Source organism: Bufo gargarizans, chromosome 4 (genome assembly GCF_014858855.1).
Source record: "Bufo gargarizans isolate SCDJY-AF-19 chromosome 4, ASM1485885v1, whole genome shotgun sequence".
In the NCBI taxonomy this organism is placed as follows: Eukaryota; Metazoa; Chordata; class Amphibia; order Anura; family Bufonidae; genus Bufo; species Bufo gargarizans.
This window is the reverse complement of record NC_058083.1, coordinates 42,830,147-42,845,632: the sequence shown is the minus strand read 5'-3', so window position 1 is coordinate 42,845,632 and position 15,486 is coordinate 42,830,147. Positions and strand designations below refer to the sequence as shown.

General features: G+C 45.6%; 1 protein-coding gene across 2 annotated transcripts in view; it reads right to left on the bottom strand.

The window, feature by feature from the left end:
- The window catches only part of XKR6 (XK related 6), a 271,723-nt gene that overhangs the window by 54,193 nt on the left and 202,044 nt on the right, over positions 1–15,486 (bottom strand). The gene's annotated exons all lie outside the window — the stretch shown is intronic.

Here is a 15,486-nt window from a genome sequence, read left to right as displayed (position 1 = left end):
ATTCCCACCTCCTGGAAAACAACGTGACAGGGCATCTGCCTTCACATTCTTAACCCCAGGGCGGAACGTGACAACAAAATTAAACCTTGAAAAGAACAAAGACCATCTGGCCTGTCTCGGGTTCAGACGCTTGGCTGACTCCAAGTAGGCCAGATTTTTATGGTCAGTAAACACGGTAATAGGGTGTCTGGCTCCCTCTAGCCAAAGGCGCCATTCCTCAAAAGCCAACTTGATGGCCAACAACTCCCTATCTCCCACATCGTAATTTCTCTCTGCGGAGGAGAGTTTCTTCGAGAAAAAGGCACACGGTCGCCATTTGGCAGGAGAGGAACCCTGAGACAAGACCGCACCCACACCCACCTCAGAAGCATCAACCTCAACTATGAAGGGTAGAGAAATATCACGTTGTACCAAGATGGGAGCGGAAGCAAAACTCTCCTTGATATTAGAAAAGGCCTTACGCGCCTCTACCGACCAGGAAGAAAAATCTACCCCCTTTCTGGTCATATCAGTGAGTGGTTTAACAACAGAGGAATCATTCAAAATAAACTTCCTGTAATAATTGGCAAAGCCCAAAAAACGCATCAGCGCCTTCTGATTCTCAGGAAGCTCCCACTCAAGCACAGGGTGGACCTTCTCGGGGTCCATGCAAAAACCAGAAGCGGAGAGAAGAAACCCCAGAAATTGAATTTCTGGAACCGCAAACACACATTTTTCCAGTTTCGCGTATAATTTATTCTCCCGCAGGATGAGCAAGACCTCACGTAAGTGTTCCTTATGAGTTTTGAAATCAGGAGAAAAAAATCAAAATGTCATCCAAATACACTAATACAAATTTTCCCATTAAATGACAAAAAATGCTGTTCACGAAATGCTGAAAAACGGCTGGGGCATTCATCAAACTAAAAGGCATAACCAAATTCTCAAAATGGCCCTCAGGGGTATTGAAGGCCGTCTTCCATTCGTCTCCTTCTCTGACTCTGACCAGGTTGTATGCCCCTCTTAGATCTAATTTGGAAAAGACTTTAGCCCCAACAATCTGGTTAAACAGGTCCGGGATCAGAGGAAGCGGATAAGGGTCACGAATAGTGATACTGTTCAGCTCCCTGAAATCCAGACAAGGTCTTAAAGAACCATCTTTTTTCTTAACAAAAAAAAAACAGCGGCAACAGGTGACTTCGAGGGTCGTATGTGTCCTTTTCTGAGACTCTCAGAGATATAAGCACGCATAGCGACCCTTTCAGGTTGGGAGAGATTGTATAAATGAGATTTAGGCAGCTTGGCGCCTGGGTTGAGATTAATAGGGCAATCGTACTCCCTGTGCGGGGGCAAATCCTGAACTCCACTCTCAGAGAAGACATCCGAAAATTCAGAGAGAAAAGATGGTACAGTCTTAGTAGAAACCTCAGACACCGATGTCGTGAGGCAATTCTCTCTGCAAAAGTCACTCCAACCATTTATTTGCCTCGCTTGCCAATCAATGGTGGGGTTATGTTTAGTGAGCCAGGGTAGCCCCAACACAAGAGGAGTAGGCAATCCGCTAAGGACGAAACATGACACATCCTCAACATGAGCATCACTCACAATTAAACGGATATTGTGAACTATGCCCTTTAATGATTTCTGAGAAAGTGGAGCGGAATCAATAGCAAAAACAGGAATATCCTTTCCCAAAGTGCATACCTGGAAACCATGAGTTATCGCAAATTGATTATCAATGAGATTGACAGCTGCTCCACTATCTACAAAAATCTCACAAAAAATGTTCTTGCTCTCTAGCGCCACCATGGCAGGCAGGACAAAACGGGAACTACAAGCAAACGGAAAACCTTCAATTTCCGCCTCAACCCTGCCAATAGTAACCGATGGAACATTTTTAAAAGATTTTTTCCTTTTTGTTTCTTTATTACTCCCAAAAAACTGCCTGAATCTCCTAGAGGGACAAACATTTGCCAAATGATTTATACCTCCACAACAAAAACAAACCTTCCCATGCGGGCTGAATCTTCTATTGTCAGAGGCAATCAACCCCAGCTGCATGGGCTCCTGCTCAGAAGGGGCTGACAGCGACTGAGACCCCTGCGCACAGAATGAGACCACTGCACTGTCCTGGGATTGAGTATGACAGGAAGGAGTGATCTCTCCTCTCTCTCTAAGACGCCTGTCAATACGAACGGCCTGAGACATAGCAGAGTCCAAGGAGATAGGCCTCTCATGAAAGGCAAATGCATCTTTCAATCCCTCTGAAAGACCATGGCAAAATTGACTTCGGAGTGCAGCATCATTCCAACCAGTATCAGCTGCCCATCTCCGAAATTCTGAGCAGTATATCTCTGCGGATTGTTTACCCTGGCATAACAGACGTAGTCTAGACTCAGCCAAAGCAATACGATCCGGATCATCATATATGTGACCCAGGGCTAAAAAGAATTCATCCACTGAACAGAGGGGCCAAGCCCCCACCGGCAGTGAAAAGGCCCACGACTGAGCGTTACCCCTGAGCAGCGATATAATGATCCCCACCCTTCGTTCCTCATCACCAGAGGAATGGGGAAGAAGGCGAAAATGGAGTTTGCAAGCCTCTCTAAAACGCACAAAATTCTCACTACCCCCGGAGAACGTATCCGGGAGCGAGATCTTAGGCTCAGAACAAACTCCATGAACGCAAGCTGAACCGGTCACTTGAAACTGAGAAAGAGTCTTACGGAGATCAGCTACCTCCAATTAAAGACCCTGGAAGCGTTCAGTCAAAAGTGAAACCGGATCCATGCTTGAGACGGTTTTGGGCGGTTTATAATGTCACGGAAGGTGTACAGGAAACAAGACAACACAAAATGAATATATGACTCACTGGATCCAAAACTAAGGAACAAAAAGGGAGACCCCTGCATCAGACCTGACACTCTCCCTGACTGCTCAGCCTATGTGAAAATCCCAATGGTAGATGATCGCATATCCTCGTACCTCGACTGTATAACACATGAACACCCTATAATAGTGAGGGGACACGACCACCGGCTCCCTACACTAGACACGGAGGGAGTCAGGGTCCCCTGGGATCCAGCAAACAGAAAATCACAAATTAATGTACAACACTTATCTTGTAGAAGACTGGGAAATAGGATCAGCATGCACACACACTCCAGGAAGTAGTATAAACCGCACACTAATGCATTATGGGGAGGAATTTAAAGGGATGCAATCAGTCCAACTACATGACAGCTGAGAGAGGCTAACGAGATGAGGAACTGAAAACCAAAACAAAGGAAGCTCAAGGAGGAGGTTCTGAAAGGCATCTGTCAGAGCTTCTCAGATGTCTGGTGGTGACACTCATTGGCCCAAGGCTCCGATGTCAGAATGGGCCACCCAGCAGCCCTGTGATAGTTCCAGTGCTATACCTGGACTTTGTTTACTTGGCTGCACCATGATGTCACAGCTATCGAATAGGCCTTCTGCTGTAGATGCATGTGCACCTATGGTAACATATGGATTGAATTCTCGGAGAACAGGTCTCTTTATGACCATACACTAGTAAATTTAGCTAGAGTTATGATACATACAGGCTTGGACTGGCCCACAGGGGAACAAGTGAATCTCTCAGTGGGCTGCTAAGCAAGGGTGGGCCTCCAGTCTCCTACCCCTTGCACAAGAGGCACATGGCACTGGAGATGGATTGCACTACATACGATTAGCCAGCTTACAGCATCTCAAACAGCCTGTGGCGAAACCAACCTCGCCACTGGGTTTTGGAGGGGCCTGTTTGCTAGCCTCTTGCCCCAGGATTATGGGCCCTCTCATCAGCCAGGCTTCCTTTGTTCACAAAGGACTTGTACTAACTTGAACCCCTGGTCTAATTCATGCCATTTTGGGATGTTAAATGTCTATGTTTATTTTAATGGGTGGGACATTGTATATGTTGAGTAGTGAGGTCTGTTCCATTGTCTCTCTGTGTGCATTGGCGATGTCCCTTTGTCCTGAGAGATAATTGAATTACGTCTCGGTTGTCTCCAGGACAGAAGACAATGTGTATTCTCCTGCCTGTGATGATTACAACAACCCAGTGTGAGGTAATTGTATCACAGGCAGAGGGGAGGATTTTGTGTGGGAGTGTCTGAGTGTATTGTACGTGGTTATTGGCTGTTTTTACAAAACCCTGTGGGTGGTAACCTTGTTGGAAGATGTGTATAAATCAATGCTGTTTGTTCAAATAAAGAATTGCTGTTTTACATTCAACATAGAGCCTCGTCTCATGTGTGTGGGGATTGCTATACGTGTATACTCCCCTGGCTATTACTTCTAGCTCTTGTAATAGCTGTTCCTGTTCCTGGTTCCTGTGGTGGTATAGGTGTTGAGCGGAGTGCTTGGAGTCCTCGGGAGGCACTGGGAGCATCCATTAACGGAGGTACCCGGTCGGGGTGCCAGGAGATCCTTTACAGAGCCTGTGTCCATATAAAAAAAACTGGGTGGCAGAGAAGACTTCTAGGCACAGAGGCACACCGGCCAGTATTTTGTTTCCCCAGGGACCTGCCTTCTCAAAGTCACTGCACAGACCCCCATAATCAATAATTTTGAGCATCTTACTTCTGCCTGCTGCTCTGTGAGCACGATAGGGAGCAGTGAACCCTGAACTACACGTCCCACTGTCCCTATCTACTTGTGGGATCTGCCCTAGGCAGCGGCCCACAACTAGTTGACAGTCCCTTATAGATAGGTGCTGGGGCCTAAAAGGAAAGTGACAGATCGGCGACCACACTAAGAAACAGGCGGAACAAACTAACCAGGTCAGACCAGGAGAGACAAAGATAAAACAAATCAGGACCAATAAATCAGAGCCAATACCTAATGCAGTAACCAAAATCAGGAGAGAAATCAGAAAACCAAAATCAGAAATGGTACCAAGCCAGGAGTCAGAACCAGGAAGGAACATCAAGATCCAAATCATCAGCTAAAGAATTGAGGTCAGGGTCTAAGCAGGGTCAGAAAACTAGGAGAGTCAGGATAAGTAGATGAACGCTAGTGAGGATAAACTAGGAGAAGACACCAATCACAGGTCACCGGTGGCCAACAGATTTCCTGTTGAAATAGGCTGCCCTTCCTGGTCATGGGACATGCCCGGCAACACATGACAGTAGTGCTGCCTCTGATTTGCCAGTCCTGCACCTGACGCCAGTGGTGCTACCTACTGAAGAGCCTACCCGTCAGACATGACAGGTAGTATTTACATGTAACTATACCTTGGACCCCCTAGAATAAATTTTATGGGTGGGCCCTAGGCACCCCGTCCGACGTTGGATACATAGATGGCGTTTCCCCATTGAACCACATTAGGCTCCAGGCCTTCACAGCCTGTGTTGCATAATTCAAAAGTTCCCCAGCTTTTAAATACCATTTCATTATGGGAAACTCTGAAGGACTTCTAATTGAATCTCATCTTTGTAATAAATTAAAGCAGGTTTTTATGTGCTGGGAAATCTCTCTTCTGCACTTTATAATTATGAATATATATCAATAGACAGGAACGTATTATGAACCAGCCTCCCACACGTTCTCTTCTCTCATGTTATAAAGGAAATAGATCACTAGGAGGACTTTTAACAAATCTTTTCATGACGATCAGAAAATAAAAAGGATTTCAAGGTGAGACAATCACAGCCCAGATCTAACCAGCCAGTGGCACAAACGGCATGAAATGCGTCTCAGGCGGACGGTGGGAGGTATGTGAATCCTGATATTGTAGACCTCACTTCCACATAGGAACGCCTCAGACCTGCTAGGAGTGGATTTTACTATACTGTATATGGCCTGTCCTAGAATAGGCCAACAGTGTTTGATTCGCAGGACTCCGACACTTCACAACCCTGCCGATCAGCAGAAGTCGGCAACGGAGCTACACAGCTCCAACTATTAAGAAGTAAACGGAACTGGTTACTACAGCCCTGCTCCCATTGAACCCCCTGCTGGTTCTGTGTCTCTACAGAGATTGATCTGGTAATTAGCATTATGGGAACTATCATCTTTATCACGGGCACTGTACAGAAATGTAAAGTAGAGAACATCTACTGTACCCTTGCATTATAGGACCCCAGCTAAACTGTGAGGAGTGTGTCTAATGAAACTATTGTTGACTGTTTCTGCAGAATGGTGAGTGCAGCTCTGGAGTATAATACAGGATGTAACTCAGGATCAGTACAGGATAAGTAATGTATGTACACAGTGACTCCACCAGCAGAATAGTGAGTGCAGCTCTTGAGTATAATACAGGATGTAACTCAGGATCAGTACAGGATAAGTAATGTAATGTATGTACACAGTGACTGCACCAGCAGAATAGTGAGTGCAGCTCTGGAGTATACAGGATGCAACTCAGGATCAGTACAGGATAAGTAATGTAATGTATGTACACAGTGACTGCACCAGCAGAATAGTGAGTGCAGCTCTGGAGTATAATACAGGACGTAACTCAAGATCAGTACAGGATAAGTAATGTAATGTATGTACACAGTGACTCCACCAGCAGAATAGTGAGTGCAGCTCTGGAGTATAATACAGGATGTAACTCAGGATCAGTACAGGATAAGTAATGTAATGCATGTACACAGTGACTCCTCCAGCAGAATAGTGAGTGCAGCTCTGCAGTATAATACAGGATCAGTACAGGATAAGTAATGCAATGTTAGTACACAGTGACTCCACTAGCAGAATAGTGAGTGCAGCTCTGGAGTATAATACAGGACGTAACTTAGGGTCAGTACAGGATAAGTAATGTAATGGATGTACACAGTGACTCCACCAGCAGAATAGTGAGTGCAGCTCTGGAGTATAATACAGGACGTAACTCAGGATCAGTACAGGATAAGTAATGTAATGTATGTACACAGTGACTCCACCAGCAGAATAGTGAGTGCAGCTCTGGAGTATAATACAGGATGTAACTCAGGATCAGTACAGGATAAGTAATGTAATGCATGTACACAGTGACTCCTCCAGCAGAATAGTGAGTGCAGCTCTGCAGTATAATACAGGATCAGTACAGGATAAGTAATGTAATGTATGTACACAGTGACTCCACCAGCAGAATAGTGAGTGCAGCTCTGGAGTATAATACAGGATGTAACTCAGGATCAGTACAGGATAAGTAATGTAATGTATGTATAGAGGAATTTAAGTTTTCATGTAGACTATTTCTATACATGTGTGTAAAGGTGGAAATGCCCTTTATATGTAACTTTACATTTTCTGATATAATAGGTCTGCTGGAGAGTGTATAAAGAATATAACTGCTCCGTCTCTGGCAGTCTGCAGGATCTATGCTTGGTTAGATGTAATGAGGGAAAACTGCTTCAAACAGACAAGGAAACTCCCGAGTTCCTCTAGGTGTCTTGGCAGAGAAGATTCATTCTCCGCAGTTCACTCTCAACGTACATATCAAAACACTCGACACAATTCAGCTTCTGTACTTTGAAGTGTGAGGTCGATGCAAGGAGACGTCTGCCCAGGAAATCAGTCTTACTCTCGGAGGTGAGGAGACTACCTGTGATCTGACTGACCTGTCTCCTACAGAGAGTTGGTTTTGTTAAGTCTGGTTGAGGCAGGCTGTAAGTTTGCTTCTGCTTTTGAGGGCTGCGAATATTTCATCCAGTGGGATGTTCGCCAGACGTGTCAGTATTTCTGTCTGGCCCCCATGCCCAATCCTATCCCACCATTTAACCACCCACATCAAACGTCACAACTTGTAGCAACATCAGCCTTGTATCCAATCTGTATACAAGGCTACTGAAACATTGTTGCGCCCTGCGTGGATAAAGTGTTCCTGATTGTGGAGTTGGTATGGTAACTCTGTGGCCGTTTTTAATATCGACATATGGCACAACTAATGGTGAACCTGAGGACCACCAGCCTTAAAGGGGTTATCCCATGATTTATGTAAAAAATGAAAATCAGACATCATATAGTACATGACAACCTCTTTCTAACAAAACTAGAACCAGCCCTGTACCTCACATGGATCCAGGGATCTCCACAGTCATTGCTCTGCTAGGTTTATATCAAGCTGACAGCTCAAGGGGAGTGTCTTTTCTGCTGCAGCTAAAGAGGCGTGTCTCAGCTCTCCCTATCACAGCTCAGGAGGGCGTGTCTTTTCTGATGCAGCAATGGAGGCATGTCTCAGCTCTCCCTATCACAGCTCAGGGGGAGTGTCTTTTCTGATGCAGCAATGGAGGCATGTCTCAGCTCTCCCTATCACAGCTCAGGGCGCGTGTCTCAACTCTCCCTATCACAGCTCAGGGCGCGTGTCTCATCTCTCCCTATCACAGCTCAGGGGGCGTATCTCATCTCTCCCTATCACAGCTCAGGGGGCGTATCTCATCTCTCCCTATCACAGCTCAGGGGGCGTATCTCATCTCTCCCTATCACAGCTCAGGGGGCGTATCTCATCTCTCCCTATCACAGCTCAGGAGGGCGTGTCTCAACTCTCCCTATCACAGCTCAGGGGGTGTGTCTCAGCTCTCCCTATCACAGCTCAGGGGGCTTATCTCATCTCTCCCTATCACAACTCAGGAAGCAGCTGAAGGATGAAACTGAGCATGTGCGGCTATCTCAGTGAGCCGGACAAAGACATAAGAAAAAAAAACAGCAGGTGGCGCTATACAGATACATTTTATTGATTAGCTCAGTAGCTATACAACATTTTTTATTACATGCAATTACAAAAGTCTTCTGATCCAAGTGCTGGTTTGAAAACTGTAGAATATTTTTCCAGGAACAACCCTTTTAAGTATCTAGTTTTTAAGTGCAACCTTTGTAGGTTCACAAGATCCAGAAGAATATGGAGAATGCTGATTCTTCTTGGGATTCTGCACAGAAAAGCCATGGATTAGACTCATACGGAGTCAGTTAATTAGCGCTAGTTCCTAATTCCTTTGCAGATCTGTGGGCACCCCCACTAGACACCCATGTCAGAAATCCTAATGACAGCCTCAGATTTCTTCTAGTAAATACACTGAAGAAATTCCGAGATGTGTTAACATTGCCTCAGGCTACTTTCACACTGGTGTTTCTATTTTCCGGCATTGAGATCCGTCATAGGGTCTCAATACCTGAGAGAAAAAAACGCTTCCGTTTTGTCCCCATTCATTGTCAATGGGAACAAAACGTAACTGAACAGAACGGAATGCTCCAAAAAGCATTCCGTTACGTTTGGTTGCATTTCCATACCGGAAAGCCAACCGCAGCAAGCAGAGGTTTTCTTTCCGTCATGGGATGCGGAGCAAAACGGATCCGTCATGACCCACAATGCAAGTCTAACTCTGACACAATAGAAAACGGATCCATCCCCATTGACTTTCAATAGAGTTCATGATGGATCCGTCCTTGCTACGTTAAAGATAATACATCCGGATCCGTTTATAACGGACGCAGGCGGTTGTATTATCAGTAAGGGAAGCGTTTTTGCTGAACCCTGCCGGATCCAGCAAAAACGCTGGTGTGAAAGTAGCCTTAGAGATTAGGGTCGGGTTAATTGTAATGAAAGTTATCTCCACCACTTAAATGCTGGAAAGTTGAAAGAGGACCAGACTGCTCCCCAACATGTCTGTTCTACTAAATTCTTGTTTAATAACGATTATGGAGTAAATCTGTGAATTTTCTTTGTTACTACTCCTGCAAATTATTTTTTTTAAAACCCTGAAAAGTGGGCATTACCATTCACCTTGTCTAAGGGCTGCGTCCCATTGCACCGATTGGAGACTGTCAAAGTGTGCACGCATGCACCCCTCCTACACTGGTAACATCCAGTTGTCAATTTGTTCATTAATATCCAGGAGGAATAACATAGGAACAAGGCTGAGATCCTCCTGAATTGTCATATTCTGAGGAATATAGGCATTTACTAAAGCAGACATGTCAGGAGAACGGAAAGGTCCTATTCCACCGCCTATTACTTTTGGTTCTCAAATTTGCCGTCATTGGAAAGAAACGGAATACCTGACAGCACAATCGGCGTTGATGTTGATTCTAGCACGTAATTCGAATTTACTTAATAATTAGCATTTCTTTACTTTTTGAAAAAGTTTTCCAGTTATTTTATTGAATTAAATGACAGAAACAGTGTTAAATTTGGAAGAAGTCACAACTAAGTACTCATGAGGTCTGAAACGCGCCAGCCTTCCTGTATGGGCTTTTAATAAAGGAGAAAATTCTTAGCACATTGGAAAGTTGGCTGCCTCGTTTTTTTTTTCTAAGAATATGAAATCAAGCTCCAGTGTATGCGGAGAGAAGCCGGCCAGGACATTGTGCCGTAGCTGCAGGAAATGTGCAAACATCCTGTTTGAAGGATCTCATCAACTGCTGAAATCCGACACGGTGCCAAGGCAGTACGTGATGGAGCCTCGTGATGTAGACCATGGAGATGGGCACACACATTGCTGGCATTACCGGTAGGGATGAGCGAACTCGAACTGTATAGTTCGGGTTCGTACCGAATTTTGGGGTGTCCGTGACACGGACCCGAACCCGGACATTTTCGTAAAAGTCCGGGTTCGGGTTCGGTGTTCGTCGCTTTCTTGGCGCTTTTGTGACGCTTTCTTGGCGCTTTTTGAAAGGCTGCAAAGCAGCCAATCAACAAGCGTCATACTACTTGCCCCAAGAGGCCATCACAGCCATGCCTACTATTGGCATGGCTGTGATTGGCCAGAGCACCATGTGACCCAGCCTCTATTTAAGCTGGAGTCACATAGCGCCGCCCGTCACTCTGCTCTGATTAGCGTAGGGAGAGGTTGCGGCTGCGACAGTAGGGCGAGATTAGGCAGATTAACTCCTCCAAAGGACTTGATTAACTGATCGATCTGCAGCTGTGGATCATTGAGCTGCTGATCCTCAATTGCTCACTGTTTTTAGGCTGCACAGACCGTTTGTCAGTCTCATTTTTCTGGGGTGATCGGCGGCCATTTTGTGTCTTGTGGTGCGCCAGCACAAGCTGCGACCAAGTGCATTTAACCCTCAATGGTGTGGTTGTTTTTTGGCTAAAGCCTACATCAGGGTGAAGCTGTCACACCAAGTGCATTTAACCAGCAATAGTCTGTTCATTTTTTGGCCATATACAAAATCAGGGGCAAGCTGCGCCTGTCACCAAGTGCATTTAACCCTCAATGGTGTGGTTGTTTTTTGGCTAAAGCCTACATCAGGGTGAAGCTGTCACACCAAGTGCATTTAACCAGCAATAGTCTGTTCATTTTTTGGCCATATACAAAATCAGGGGCAAGCTGCGCCTGTCACCAAGTGCATTTAACCCTCAATGGTGTGGTTGTTTTTTGGCTAAAGCCTACATCAGGGTGAAGCTGTCACACCAAGTGCATTTAACCAGCAATAGTCTGTTTATTTTTTGGCCATATCCCAGTCTAATTCTGTCACTAAATCCATACCGGTCACCCAGCGCCTAAATACTAGGCCTCAAATTTATATCCAGCTAAATCTGTCCCTAGTGCTGTAGCTGGGCGAGTTATTTAGTGTCCGTTCAAGCACATTTCTTGTTCTGGGTTGAAATACAATTCCCAATTTAGCAATTTCATAATTTAGTGGTTCCTGCTATATCAGAGCTATTTGAAATCTATCCCAAAAAGGGTATATAATATTGAAGGTGCACATTGGGTCATTCAGAATAACTTCACACACACCCGCTACTGTGTATTTCCAAGTCTAATTCTGTCACTAAACCCATACCTGTCACCCAGCGCCTAAATACTAGGCCTCAAATTTAAATCCCTCTAAATCTCTCGTTACCCACCGCTGTACTGTTGTTGCTGGGCAAGATATTTAGTGTCCGTCAAAGCACATTTTTTGTTCTGGGTTGAAGTACAATTCCCAATTTAGCAATTTCATAATTTAGTGGTTTCTGCTATATCAGAGCTATTTGAAATCTATCCCTAAAAGGGTATATAATATTGAAGGTGCACATAGGGTCATTCAGAATAACTTCACACACACGCTTCTGTGCATTTCCAAGTCTAATTCTGTCACTAAATCCATACCGGTGACCCAGCGCCTAAATACTAGGCCTCAAATTTAAATCCCTCTAAATCTCTCGTTACCCACCGCTGTACTGTTGTTGCTGGGCAAGATATTTAGTGTCCGTCAAAGCACATTTTTTGTTCTGGGTTGAAGTACAATTCCCAATTTAGCAATTTCATAATTTAGTGGTTTCTGCTATATCAGAGCTATTTGAAATCTATCCCTAAAAGGGTATATAATATTGAAGGTGCACATAGGGTCATTCAGAATAACTTCACACACACGCTTCTGTGCATTTCCAAGTCTAATTCTGTCACTAAATCCATACCGGTGACCCAGCGCCTAAATACTAGGCCTCAAATTTAAATCCCTCTAAATCTCTCGTTACCCACCGCTGTACTGTTGTTGCTGGGCAAGATATTTAGTGTCCGTCAAAGCACATTTTTTGTTCTGGGTTGAAGTACAATTCCCAATTTAGCAATTTCATAATTTAGTGGTTTCTGCTATATCAGAGCTATTTGAAATCTATCCCTAAAAGGGTATATAATATTGAAGGTGCACATAGGGTCATTCAGAATAACTTCACACACACGCTTCTGTGCATTTCCAAGTCTAATTCTGTCACTAAATCCATACCGGTGACCCAGCGCCTAAATACTAGGCCTCAAATTTAAATCCCTCTAAATCTCTCGTTACCCACCGCTGTACTGTTGTTGCTGGGCAAGATATTTAGTGTCCGTCAAAGCACATTTTTTGTTCTGGGTTGAAGTACAATTCCCAATTTAGCAATTTCATAATTTAGTGGTTTCTGCTATATCAGAGCTATTTGAAATCTATCCCTAAAAGGGTATATAATATTGAAGGTGCACATAGGGTCATTCAGAATAACTTCACACACACGCTTCTGTGCATTTCCAAGTCTAATTCTGTCACTAAATCCATACCGGTGACCCAGCGCCTAAATACTAGGCCTCAAATTTATATCCCGCTAAATCTCTCGTTACCGCTGTACTGTTGTTGCTGGGCAAGATATTTAGTGTCCGTCAAAGCACATTTTTTGTTCTGGGTTGAAGTACAATTCCCAATTTAGCAATTTCATAATTTAGTGGTTCCTGCTATATCAGAGCTATTTGAAATCTATCCCAAAAAGGGTATATAATATTGAAGGTGCACATTGGGTCATTCAGAATAACTTCACACACCCGCTACTGTGTATTTCCAAGTCTAATTCTGTCACTAAACCCATACCTGTCACCCAGCGCCTAAATACTAGGCCTCAAATTTAAATCCCTCTAAATCTCTCGTTACCGCTGTCCTGTTGTAGCTGGGAAAGTTATTTAGTGCCCGTCAAAGCACATTTTTTGTTCTGGGTTGAAGTACAATTCCCAATTTAGCAATTTCATAATTTAGTGGTTCCTGCTATATCAGAGCTATTTGAAATCTATCCCAAAAAGGGTATATAATATTCAAGGTGCACATTGGGTCATTCAGAATAACTTCACACACACGCTTCTGTGCATTTCCAAGTCTAATTCTGTCACTAAATCCATACCGGTCACCCAGCGCCTAAATACTAGGCCTCAAATTTATATCCCGCTGAATTTGAATACAATACATTGGGCCAAATAATATATTTGTTGTTGTGGTGAACCATAACAATGAGAAAAACATCTAGTAAGGGACGCGGACGTGGACATGGTCGTGGTGGTGTTAGTGGACCCTCTGGTGCTGGGAGAGGACGTGGCCGTTCTGCCACATCCACACGTCCTAGTGTACCAACTACCTCAGGTCCCAGTAGCCGCCAGAATTTACAGCGATATATGGTGGGGCCCAATGCCGTTCTAAGGATGGTAAGGCCTGAGCAGGTACAGGCATTAGTCAATTGGGTGGCCGACAGTGGATCCAGCACGTTCACATTATCTCCCACCCAGTCTTCTGCAGAAAGCGCACAGATGGCGCCTGAAAACCAACCCCATCAGTCTGTCACATCACCCCCATGCATACCAGGGAAACTGTCTCAGCCTCAAGTTATGCAGCAGTCTCTTATGCTGTTTGAAGACTCCGCTGGCAGGGTTTCCCAAGGGCATCCACCTAGCCCTTCCCCAGCGGTGAAAGACATAGAATGCACTGACGCACAACCACTTATGTTTCCTGATGATGAGGACATGGGAATACCACCTCAGCATGTCTCTGATGATGACGAAACACAGGTGCCAACTGCTGCGTCTTTCTGCAGTGTGCAGACTGAACAGGAGGTCAGGGATCAAGACTGGGTGGAAGACGATGCAGGGGACGATGAGGTCCTAGACCCCACATGGAATGAAGGTCGTGCCACTGACTTTCACAGTTCGGAGGAAGAGGCAGTGGTGAGACCGAGCCAACAGCGTAGCAAAAGAGGGAGCAGTGGGCAAAAGCAGAACACCCGCCGCCAAGAGACTCCGCCTGCTACTGACCGCCGCCATCTGGGACCGAGCACCCCAAAGGCAGCTTCAAGGAGTTCCCTGGCATGGCACTTCTTCAAACAATGTGCTGACGACAAGACCCGAGTGGTTTGCACGCTGTGCCATCAGAGCCTGAAGCGAGGCATTAACGTTCTGAACCTGAGCACAACCTGCATGACCAGGCACCTGCATGCAAAGCATGAACTGCAGTGGAGTAAACACCTTAAAACCAAGGAAGTCACTCAGGCTCCCCCTGCTACCTCTTCTGCTGCTGCCGCCTCGGCCTATTCTGCTGCTGCCGCCTCGGCCTCTTCCTCCGCCTCTGGAGGAACGTTGGCACCTGCCGCCCAGCAAACAGGGGATGTACCACCAACACCACCACCACCACCTCCGTCACCAAGCGTCTCAACCATGTCACACGCCAGCGTTCAGCTCTCCATCTCACAAACATTTGAGAGAAAGCGTAAATTCCCACCTAGCCACCCTCGATCCCTGGCCCTGAATGCCAGCATTTCTAAACTACTGGCCTATGAAATGCTGTCATTCAGGCTGGTGGACACAGACAGCTTCAAACAGCTCATGTCGCTTGCTGTCCCACAGTATGTTGTTCCCAGCCGGCACTACTTCTCCAAGAGAGCCGTGCCTTCCCTGCACAACCAAGTATCCGATAAAATCAAGTGTGCACTGCGCAACGCCATCTGTGGCAAGGTCCACCTAACCACAGATACGTGGACCAGTAAGCACGGCCAGGGACGCTATATCTCCCTAACTGCACACTGGGTAAATGTAGTGGCAGCTGGGCCCCAGGCGGAGAGCTGTTTGGCGCACGTCCTTCCGCCGCCAAGGATCGCAGGGCAACATTCTTTGCCTCCTGTTGCCACCTCCTCCTTCTCGGCTTCCTCCTCCTCTTCTTCCACCTGCTCATCCAGTCAGCCACACACCTTCACCACCAACTTCAGCACAGCCCGGGGTAAACGTCAGCAGGCCATTCTGAAACTCATATGTTTGGGGGACAGGCCCCACACCGCACAGGAGTTGTGGC